Below are 12,792 nucleotides of genomic sequence, written 5' to 3' on the forward strand. Positions count from 1 at the left end.
AGCAGGCCCCAGAGATTGTCCTCCTGCTCTGAAGACTCCTGTGAGGATGGTGGTGGTGGTGGTGGAACGATGTTTGCACATTCCCTGGTGAGTCTCTCCACTGCAGCCTGAGACGAGTTTGCACTGCAGAACCCCATCTCCTTGTACCTGGGGGTCCAAAAGATTTTCCACACTGAGAGCAGTCATTTTTGCGACAATGCCAAATTTATCATTGAGTACCTACTTTACCTGGGGTCCACAAGTGTTGCCACACTGAGAGCAGTCATTTTCTCAACAATGGCAAACTTGTCATTTAGAGTGCTTTGCACATTACTGGCCAGTTTCTGCGCCAATGGGTTTGCCATTGTTGTACACAGTCTGCCAGTACGATGTCTTAACATCTTCACCATCGGAATGACTTTGGAGCCAGACACTCGTTGTTCTTCAGACAGTTCAACAGTGGCCAGGTGGAATGGCTTCAGAACCAGCAGACACTGCTGGATGGAGTCATATTCTTCTGCTGAAAAGGGGAGTTATGTCATTAGTTAGATTAGCCAAAGTTGCTCCCAAAGGCTCTCGCAGGTCATGGATCCTCTGCAGCATGGCATAGGTGCTATTCCACCTTGTATCCACTTCTTGGATTGGCTTCAGCAGAGGTCTACCCATCTGTAGCTGGATTTCGCACAGTTTTTCCTTGGCAGTTGTGCTGCATTTAAAAAGATGCACATTGCGGCGTGCACAAGACCGCATTTCTTCCAGCTCAGGGGTTAGAGCAAGGGATCGCTTCACCACAAGGTTTAAAACATTTGCGAAACAGGGGACATGGCGGAGATGTAACTGATTAGCACATGCAATCATGTTTGACGCACAGTCGGTCACCAAGCTTGTTACCTTCCCTGTAATTCCCCAGTCTGTCATAAGGGCTGACTTTGCTTCAGCGATGTTAGCTGCTGTGTGCGTGTCAGGGAACTTCCTCACTCCTAAAAGCACAGTGGAAAGCTTGGCCTCTGCTGTGACATAGTGGCACGTTACTGCCAAGTAGGCATCCATGTTTATAGATGTCCACATGTCTGCAGTCAGGCTTACTGTGGATGCCTTCCCAAGCTCAGCCACAGCCTTCTCCTTGGTGTCCTCATATTTTTTTCTGCAGCATTGCCTTCAAGGTCTTCCTCCCAGGGATAACATATGTGGGATCCAGGAGATTAACAAAGGCCTTGAACCCTGCATTCTCCACAATGCTCAGTGGCTGGGCATCCACCAACACCATCTCCAGCAAGGCTTCATCCAGCTCCATTTTCCTGGACACTGTCACACAAGAAGCATCATTTGAATGACAATATTAATTCAGTAATTATTCATTACTTCATTATTATGCAGCAAATGTATATGTTTATAAAAAATATATATCTGACAGTTGCTTTTTGTGTGTTTGCATGTTTTAAATGTGAATTCTGAGCCTTAACAAATAATACATTCTGCCAGTGTTTGGGACAAACAACGTAGCCATGAAGTAGGCCTAGCATAATGTTTGAAGAAAGACACCACAACTAAAAACTGAAGTGAGCATTGTGTTTGAATTAGGTGACATTAAAGGATATAAAGCGATCAAGGGTGGCGATCAAGGTGATTTCTGCAAGGAGTGGGGACTGCAGCTAGTGATATCCTTTCGCCCAGTTTGGTGCGTCTTCCTTCCTGGTGGGGTGAGACAAGATTAATAGGCTGTGTGTTGTATAATGATCACAATAATGAAACGAAATGAAACAAACCAAACGAAGGACCGGAATGAACATTGCCTTGAATGTTGGCGCTGGGTGGAGCATTAGATATTCCAGCTGCTGCTGCTTCGTGTTTTGCACGGAGGTGCCTCAACATTGAAGATGTATTATTGTTGTATGCCAGTTCTTGTGGGCATAGTAAACACCGAACCTTAAAATAATGCAAAAAGTGGGACTGTTTAGAGAGAAACACCTGGACTGGCCTGTTAGAATAGCCAATTTGATCTGAATTACTAGGTAGGCTAGTTAATGCATCTAGGCTACTTTATTTAGCAGATAATGTCTGAATGACAGTGCCGGGAATAATAATAATAATAATAATAATAATAATAAATGGGCCTAATAATACAACAGTCCATAAAACGTAGCCATTTACCTTATTCGGGGATAGTAGGTCAAAATGTTCCCACACCCTTGAACACTTCCTTACATTTGTACTGTTGTCCATGTTGTATTTTGAATAAACAGCTCTGAAATAAGCACGTCAACTCGATGAAACACAAGAAAACTTATCTGGGTATTTGCCGCGCGTATCTCCCGTCTCTCCTCGGAGTGAGTAGTATCCGTGCAGCGGCATTTATTCGAATCCAGCAAACCCTTCCGGAGTTTCAGTGACGTTCGAAGCTTCGGACGTCATCACGTGCTTATTTCAATTTGATACAAGCTCCAACACTGTTTCGAACCAGTGTGCTTTGCGGAAGTGATACAGGCTTCGGTGCCTCGGTGTCAAATGTCCCATCACTAACAGACATCAGATACATATACTTTACAGTGTTATATGTAATATAACTGTGGACATGTATGCATACAGCTACTGAAATTACTTTTACACTTAGCTAGCTGTTAAGCTTACCCTGATCTTTGTAGCTAAGCTAACTTTGTTAGCAGTAGCTGCAGCCGGGGGCCTGTTGCACAAAATCCAGGATAACTGAAAAAGCGCAGCTTGACTTAGTGTGATCCGCTCATCACTGCTTAATCGTTTGCACGTTTGCCGAGCCAGGATGAGAAGGTGAAGCTATGTCAAGCCAGTTGTAGATACCTGGGATAAGTGCACGTTCACAGCTTTCTTAAATAGACCTCGGTATCGATCACAGATTTACTGATGCAGAAATGGAGAAGACGCGTGCGGTATCTGTTTCACACGCTGAGCAGCAGCTAATGGAAAGTTACGTGTTTTTATGTGCTAAATGTGCTGGTTTTACTGTAAAGTGTCTTTGAGTAGCCTGTAAAGCACTATATAAATAAAATTTATTATTATTTACTATGCCTCAAAAGTGAGCAGAGGGTATGAAGAGGATTTAGTAGGTAAGTCAGTTTCTATTTGTTTCTTGTCATGGTGTCTTGTGTTTGTACCATCATACAGTTGGTTTGTCATTGATGTGGATTTGCTGCTCATGTGAATCCTCCCACAGTGTTACATTAGCAGCTGTAACCACAGGGACTCTGATAAAACTGGAATAATCAGAATCCATCTGATATGAAGCTGTGGTTTGAATACCACTTCCCTCCTCTTTGAAGAGTAGTCAGATATCTGTGTTCAGGTTTTTGTACAGCCTCTTCTACACTTTGTATCACTGTGTTTCTAGAGCACAGTAGTAGAGACCTGTGTCTGCCAGGGTTAGTCTATTTATGGTCAGTTCAGTTGTTTTCTCTGTTGTTATGGATTCATATCGCTTATCTGGGATATATTTGTTTTCATAGCCTTTTGCTCCTTTCCAGAGTATAAACTGAGGTGCCTGAAGGTCTGAATGATGTCTGTACCAGTAAAGTTCAATATTTTCTTCATTAGTCTCATAGTCACATCTGAATGTGACAGATTCTCCTTCTCTTTTACTGACTTCATCTTCTACAGGAGAGATTTTGTCTCCAGCTATTAATCCTGGAAAAGTAGAGAAAATGAAGTTATTAGACTAATATTGTTCATGAGGCTGAGACGATAAGACAGTGAAAAATGTCAACTGTATATTGTTACTCTGGACAGAATGCCTTCAACTGTTCAGAAATGTCTGCTATGAACTGCAGTTTATATAAATCTTTAGAAAACAATAAAACCATGTTGTTCTTTGTATCTTACCAAAGAAAAGAGCAGCAAGAATAATCCACAGCCAATGTTCCATCTCTACAACAAGGTTTATATCAACAGGAGAAACTAGCTGATGTTCAACATTCAGTCTGAGAATTGTTCTCTTCACAGCAGCACTTATTATTGACTGAATGGTTGAACACAGTGCAGAAGTAGTGCACCTCCTACTTTATAATGTCGCCCTCTAGTGGAGGTACAAAGTTCAGTACAACAGTGTAGAAAGAAGTCTTCCAGCAGCTTGTCAGTGTGTCAGCTTGTGTTTTTGTACAGAGACTGTGGGTTTGCTCAACACAGTCTCACTCCCTACTCGTCAAATGTATGACCCATGGTCAAGGACCCTGGCGTCAAGTTTCAACCAAATAGGGGTACCCTTGACGTTATTTTTCGACGAGGGGGGTCCGTCAGATAGACATTCATGTTATTCCCTCACCGTCGGATATCGACGAAAGAAAAAAACACGCCCCCCCGCCCCTTAACTCGAAATCTGTGACAGTTATTGGTATTTTTAGCCCAATAACCGCTGTTTTAATCAACATTACTCACGAGATAGTATCATGGTTTATATGTATTTCTTTTTATGTTATTATTTCGGTATATTTCGGCCAGGGAAGCTGGATTGCTTTTTTTGTTGATTTATATTTTTTAAACTATAATGCTACATCTATCAACATTTATTTAGATGTTATTATGGTATTCATTTCTTTACTTTAATAATATTATTTCGGTCTTATTACCGGTGAAATATTACAGTATAGGCTAATACAGAACATTACGATATGATCCAAGCAGGAAGCATTCAAAGCCGATAGGCCTATCCCACAATGCAATGCGGCCATTCATTTCAAAGAATCGGGCAGCGATCAGCTGGTCTATAACGCCAGGATCGCTTCAATATACATATATACAGTCAGTGGTCAGTATCACTACTAGTATCTCTCTCTCTCTCACTCACACACACACACACAGACATACACTCCCCTCTTTCTCTCACTCACTCACTCTCAGACACATACATACTCACTCTCACAGATGCTCTCTCACACAGACATACACCATTCTCTCACTCACTCACTCTCATATACACACACACATACACACACACAGCCGCTGTAACAGAAAGGCTTATGATTTGTAATGGCAGAAAAAAACCTTGTGTGAAAGGCAAATGGATATTTAACAGAGTGGATAAGGAAAAAAATGTTGATGCTGTGTCTTACCAATGTTTTGTATTGTATGAAACACTTGAATGTGTGAAATAAATGTTTTTGTTAATCTTGGCTCACACTCTTGTCAACTTAAAAAAAATAAGTTGATATGTTAATACAACAAACATAATGAAGTCAACACAAATACAAAGCTTAGTCAAGACAACTTGAAAATGCACATTAGCTCCACTACATAATGTTGTTGAATTGATGCAGATTGGAGTTGATTCCACACAATCATTAGTTCATATAATGTATAATTAGAAGTTGGATCCACTAAATTAAATGTTGTGTTTACAAAGAAACCTTAGTTCACTGAACATGTCATTAGTATAGTGAACTTGCAACATTAAGTTGAGAGAACTGAATAGCCTCTTTGTGCCAACTTAATATCTGATTTCCAAACAACTTGTAATTTCAAGGCACATGTTTTTAAGTTCAGTCAACAATTTTTTTTTACAGTGCTAATTAAAAATATTGAAGTTTAACAGTGTGTGACTCCGTCTGATGGATGTTGTGGAGTATTATGTTGTCTTTGCTCCAAAGGTTTTTGTACAGAGTTTTGGTGTTTCCTGTCACTGTGGGCCTCAGAGCACAGTAGTACACAGCAGAGTCAGACAGCTGAAGCTTCTGGATCTTCAGTAGAAAGGACTTATCCTTTATTGTAGCATCAACTCTCTCTAGCCTTCTAGAATTATCAGCTTTTACAGAGAAACGTTGCAGCATGTACTTTGGGAAATCATTTACTTCTTGTTTGTACCAGTACAAATTCGGACTTGCTCTAGTTGTCTCAAATGTACAGTTAAGAGTAACTGTCTCTCCTTCAGTAGTAATGACGTCTCCTGTTGGCTGGATCACTCTGTCTTCTCCTTTACACTCTGGGGAAGAAGAGAACATGCAGATGAGGAGATAAATCAATAAAGATGATTGATTAAAGGAGAACAATCAGTAGGTTTAAAGAGTTACCTAGACATAGAGTCAGAAACAGACAGTAAGAATAGTCTGGATTTTAATTAATTTATGTCAGATTAAGTGATCACTAGAAGGTACTAGATGACAATACACATGATCTGTTTTGCTGTTCCGTGTAATAAACAGTAAAAGCACTTAACAGTTCAGTTACTTGTGAAAACTGCTTAGAGAGAAAACATATTTATTGTATCTTACCAAAGAAAAGAGCAGCAAGAATAATCCACAGCCAATGTTCCATCTCTACAACAAGGTTTAAATCAACAGGAGAAACTAGCTGATGTTCAACATTCAGTCTGAGAATTGTTCTCTTCACAGCAGCACTTATTATTGACTGAATGGTTGAACACAGTGCAGAAGTAGTGCACCTCCTACTTGATAATGCCACCATCTAGGGGAGGTACAACGTTCAGTACAACAGTGTAGAAAAACATCTTCCAGCAGCTTGTCAGTGTGTCAGCTTGTGTTTTTGTACAGAGACTGTGGGTTTCCTGTCACTGTGGGCCTCACAGCACAGTAGTACAGAGCAGAGTCTGTCACTGCAGCAGAGGAGAACTGAAGATACGTTTTGGTTTTATCCTCACTCACTGAAACAGACAGTCTAGAGGTTGCAGCATTTTGCGTTCCAAAGTGAAAGATGATGAACTCTGGCGGTTTTCCTGGATATTGTCGATACCAGAAGAATTGATCCCCAGCAGCTGCTTGTTTGGAGTATCTGTAGGACAGAGTAACAGAGCTGCCTTCTAAACTGTTCTCTTCTGTCTCTACTGGAGTGAGTTCGTCACAGCTTATACCTAAAGGAAGAGATAACTCTGTTATTAGATGTAAAAGTCTAAAATCAATGATCAATGATTCAACTTGTTTATGCTGCATAATCTAACATACCTTTAAGGATGGAAAGAAACAGCAGAGAAAACACACAATGCTGCAGTGACAGCATGTTGAATAAAGGTAATGTTGATGGTTTGTGTATTGATCTCTGTTGAATATAGAAGTTCCTCTCTCTTCTATAGTTCAGTAACAGCTCAGCTCCTCCCTGAGGCTCCTAGACTACATCATGAAAACTGTGTAGTTTACCAGTGTGTGACTCCCTCTGGTGGATGTTGTGGAGTATTGTGTTGTCTTTGCTCCAAAGGTTTTTGTACAGAGTTTTGGTGTTTCCTGTCACTGTGGGCTGCAGAGCACAGTAGTACACAGCAGAGTCAGACACCTTAGCTGAGGAGATGTTCATATGGATTAGTTTGTCCTCCACTTTAATCTTCAGTCCAGGAATTACGTTATTGTTTTTTCCTACTATTCCTGAAGCAGAGTGGGAGATGATGAACTCTGGTTGTTTTCTTGGATATTGTCGGTACCAGAAGAAATAATTTCCAGATGAATATCTGTAGGACAGAGTAACAGAGCTGCCTTCTAAACTGTTCTTTTCTTTCTCAGCTGGAGTGAGTTCTTCACAGCTGATACCTAAAGGAAGAGATAACTCTGTTATTTCTTGTTGTAAATGTTATAGAAGACTAAATACATTATTCACATTCAGATGTTATTAGAATAAAACTTTTTCATTCTGCATAGTCTAACATACCTGTTAGAATGTAAAGAAAGATCAGAGAAAACACACAATGCTGCAGTGACAGCATGTTGAATAAAGGTAATGTTGATGGTTTGTGTATTGATCTCTGTTGAATATAGAAGTTCCTCTCTCTTCTATAGTTCAGTAACAGCTCAGCTCCTCCCTGAGTCTCTCTGTAAAGTGATTCTTGACTTCCTGACCTATCCGGAAAAATATTGAAGTTTAACAGTGCGTGACTCCCTCTGGTGGATGTTGTGAAGTATTGTGTTGTCTTTGCTCCAAAGGTTTTTGTACAGAGTTTTGGTGTTTCCTGTCACTGTGGGCTGCAGAGCACAGTAGTACACAGCAGAGTCAGACACTGCAGCTGAGATGATTCCCAGTTTAACACGTTTCTTTTTCTTGTCAATGTGAGCTGAGAAATCAGAACCAGTTGGATGAATTCATCCTCCCTCTGTGATGAAGAGCAGGAACTCTGGTCTGGATCTCTGGTATTGTCGGTACCACTGGATATTGTAGATAGTACCCTCATATGTACAGGTCAGGTTGATGTTTCTGCCCTCTGCAACATGTTCTTCAGTACTTTCTGGATTTATGCTGTTCATGGAACCCAGGGCTGCAAACTGAGTATTATTCACATCAGTTATCATTAACTTACACAGATAGACAGAGGTGTCAAGTAACGAAGTACAAATACTTCGTTACCTTACTTAAGTAGAAATTTTGGGTATCTATACTTTACTGGAGTAATTATTTTACAGCAGACTTTTTACTTCTACTCCTTACGTTTTCACGAAGTTATCTGTACTTTCTACTCCTTACATTTTAAAAATAGCCTCGTTACTCCTATTTCAGTTCGGCTCGTTTTCATTCCAGCTCAACATCGTTCAAAAACACACACAGAAAAAAACCCTATCCAGATAAATCGCACCATCCGGAGAGAGTGACTTTGATTGTGGTTGGATGAGAAGTATAAACGTAGCTATTTCGACACCCTATTGGTTTGTACGCGATCCATCGCACCTGCACAGACCCGATGCTAATACGTCACCGGCGCTTTAACGACTGTTATCTACCGGACCGAATTGCAACGCGGATTTCGTACCTTATTTAGGTGCCACTTAGATGCCTGCACTTCTCTCTGATGCGAAAACGGACGTTAGAGGGAACTGAAACATCGTCTCACGGGACACTAGTTAACACTACAGTTGGCAGCAGGTAACGTCAGCCTACCAGCTGGATTACACACGGTTAAAATGCTGAGAGCTAAACGGTGTAAAAGTGTGTCTGTATTTCACTGGAGAGGATTGTAACACCAGCCTGTAGCTGCCGTTGTCTGAAAAACACAGAAGAGACTGTCACCTTTTTCAGCCCTTCTCAGTTTGCAGGTATTATTTTAATATAACATTATTATAGTCATTATGGCCTTTAGAACAATGTTTTTTGTTGTAGTGGGGTTTTGTCCCCACGTTTTGGGCTTAAGCTTTTGTCCTTTATGGCATTTCCCCCCCTTACATCAGGACCCCTTAACTTAAAGTGAGATGTAGCAGGGACCCCCTACTACATATTGTATGAAATTAAGTTGCATATTAAACTGGGCCTACATAACTATTAGGGCAACCTAAAGACTTCTTACATACCCTTTTTTCATAAGCTATTAAAATATTAATTGTTGGTATGATTTTATAAATCATATTTTAATGTTACATATGTGGCACAGTAAATCTAGGATTAACTGTATCTGTGGGCTGATATCTTAGTGACTACCTTACCTATAGGCCAGTAAGCCTATCATCAGTGGGAATTTATATTTGCTAATAATATGTTGGAATTATGTTAAGGCACTTTAATTATTTTTTTTTTTTAAAGACTCAAAAATGTACAATAATTTGGAGGCCCCCCTGCAATGTCTCCTAGGGTCCCCTGTTGAAGATCTCTGCCTTACATTACTTTTACTTTTTACTTTTTACTTTCAGGCAAAATAGAATAGGAAAAGATGTTTATATGTCATTTAGACACAAATGCGTATTCATAAATGACATGTTGATGTTTAAAAGCCTCTAGGTTTTGATATAAATGCAGATATATGAATGTAAAAAAAAAAATTGATTTTCTAATATTGCACCTGTCAATACAGAACAAAATATTCTGTAGCCTATTTTGCCGTCAATACTGCCAACGTTGTCTTTGTTGTAATCAAATCAGTATATATTTATGTTTAACATGGTATTTCATTTTATCAATGGGAAACATACATGTGTCCAGACAAGAATAGCAGTAGCAGCACCGCGTCAGACACGTTCCTGGTGTGTAAAGACATAGAAAATCCATGCAGCTGACACGCAGACGACACACAGCAGAAACGCCACCCTCACGCCACGCCGGCAGTGTGTAACCGGCCTTAGTGTAACCTGTCTTGTATGCAGGGGCGCCGTATAGGGGGGAAAAGTTAGAACAATTCCAAGGGCCCATGACTGACAGGGGCCCCAAAAAATAGGTATAAACTAATAAGTATATATATATATATATATATATATATATATATATATATATTTCAAATATAATAATAAAATGAATTATTTCAAATATAATAATAAAATGAATTATCTCTTTGTATTTACTTGTTTTTGGCAGTAAAAGTTAAATATCCCCATTGACCAAAAAGTAAACATCCATATTGACCGATCACCCCCCTGTATCTACACAAAATGATTTGGTCCTGCCTCAGCGACGGTGTTTAGTAGATGCGCCAGAGCTACAGTGACCACAATGTTGCCAAGTAACCTTAAATCAAAATCTGGTTTTCAAAAAAGTAAAGAGAGAAAAACGAGAGGAAAGACAAAGGAAAGCGTGTCAAACTGTAACCCAGTTTTTCACCAAGAAAGGTGGGTAGCCTCTAGTCTGTGAGTGGTATTAACTAGTGTTAGCCTAAATTGAATCACCATTTACTCAGTGCAGGGAAACATTTAGCAAAATATTCATATTAAATCATTATCACTGCCCCTTTTAGCAGACTTAACAACAGATGAGTGCGTGTTTTACAGTAACCGCAGCCAAGCTGGCGCTTTCATATGTGACGTCATGAAATCGCCGTGAGTATTTATAGCTGCGCTGGTGGTCGCGACACTAGTTGCAGTCTTCTCCTGAACAGAGGTGGCGCTAATGAGCAAAGGCTACCGACGCTGCTCTTTCTACGGACTAGAAGAAGAAGAAAAAGGTAAACAACGGCAGAACTGGCAGCAGCATTGCCGTCAATGATTCGATTTGATTCACTGACCTACTTCATCGGATCAAGCCTTTCATTCACCATAAAAGAACTCATCTTAACCCACTAAGTTTACCAGAGAGACTTGCAGTAACTGTGAGAGCTGTTATATACTAGACGCGTCCAAGGTGGCGCGCGACATCGTGACGTCAAAATTATTTTATATCCGGCCGGCGCGTCCGATTTATGGCGCGCGAGCCGAGGTCGCACACAGCTCTTTTTTTTTCAGCGGCGCGCGACAAAGCAGAAATAGGAGGCCTGAACGAGTTCGCCGACACCCGGATGTCAGGACTCTCAGAGTGACTGCATGTCTCTCTGGTAAACTTACCGGGTTAAGAGGAGCTCTTTTATGGTGAATGAAAGGCTTGATCCGATGAAGTAGGTCACTGAATCAAATCGAAGCATTGTTGGCAATACTGCTGCCAGTTCTGCCATTGTTTACCTTTGTCTTCTTCTTCTAGTCCGTAGAAAGAGCAACGTCGGTAGCCTTTGCTCATTAGCGCCACCTCTCTTCAGGAGAAGACTGCAGCTAGTGTAGGTATAAATAGTCACAGCGATTTCATGACGTCATATATGAAAGCGCCAGCTCAGCTGCGGTTACTGTAAAACTCGCTTGAGAGTCCTGACATCCGGTTGTCGGCGAACTCGTTCAGGCCTCCTGTTTCCGCTTTGTCGCGCGCCACTGAAAAAAAAGAGCCGTGCGCGACCTCGGCTCGCGCGCCATAAATCGGATGCGCCGGCCGGATATTACATAATTTTGACGTCACGATGTCACGCGCCACCTTGGACGCGTCTAGTATATAATAGCTTTAATGGTGCCCCTCCCTGTCCCAGTGAAAAAGGTGGGCAAGAGGATGATGTTAATTTATTTTGATTGAAAAGTTAATATATATTTAAGTTTGTTCGTTTTTCTTTTTTTAAATCTTTCATTAATAATTATAATAATAATTAATAATAATAATAATAATAATAATAATAATAATAATTTTGTTAAGATAATTTTTTCCATTTTGTCAAATTTTACAATAAAAATACATTGAGGCTGTAAATGGCCTTCAGCACATTTTTTATGGTTGCTTTTAATCTTGCATCAAATAGTGAACTGCATACTAGACTTGCATGCATGTACAAATCACCAGCAGTAAATATTGTGCTAGTACTAGTATTGAACTACAAGAAGCAAGACACTTGCAAGCCTTTAATTAGAGTTATGTAAAGCTTTTGATGGGACAGTTGTGACAGCAATGTGGTGCTGCGCAGAGGGGGCCCAATTAGATTTTTTGTCATGGGGCCCAAAATTCCTGGCGGCGGCCCTGCTTGTATGAAGTGGTCTTTGTAGTTTTCAGCTGACATGGTTCCTGTTTTACAGCTGGTGCAGATTCACTTTCTTTGGTAATTGTAATGAACCTGCTACATGCCTTTTAAAATTTCTTTATAGAAAGTTTGCAGGTGAACTGAAACTCAATATTTCAACATTGTACATTTTAATGCTTTTTTCAGAATGTTTCTTGAATGTAAAGTGACAGTTTAGTATATTTTGGTCCTCTGCAGCCATTTGAGGTCAAATTCAAAGATGTAGGAGTTTTTGGGGAAGCTTCTGTTTTCATGAAATTCTTAAGATGTTAAAAACGTTGGTGGTAAAAATGTGATTCCACTGAGTTCTTCTGTGAATTATGCTTTTATGGACTATCACCTCACTAGGTTCAAAAATTCATATAACATCCATTTTTGAGTCTTTTGGCTTCTGTATTTTATTCTGTAGAAAGTTGAGACATGTGGCTATGGCCTCGGGTTGTCTGTATCCTACCAGATGTGTGTACAGCAGTGTATTTTAATCGTTTTACAGATGTGTGACTTGGACGGAAATAAAAAACCTCCATTCTAGCCTCTGTAAATCTGAGTCCGTAAGGCCTAGAATCACCCTGATAATATCACACTTGTAACAAAAACTT

The sequence above is a fragment of the Perca flavescens genome, chromosome 12, assembly GCF_004354835.1.
Source record: "Perca flavescens isolate YP-PL-M2 chromosome 12, PFLA_1.0, whole genome shotgun sequence".
Classification (NCBI taxonomy): domain Eukaryota; kingdom Metazoa; phylum Chordata; class Actinopteri; order Perciformes; family Percidae; genus Perca; species Perca flavescens.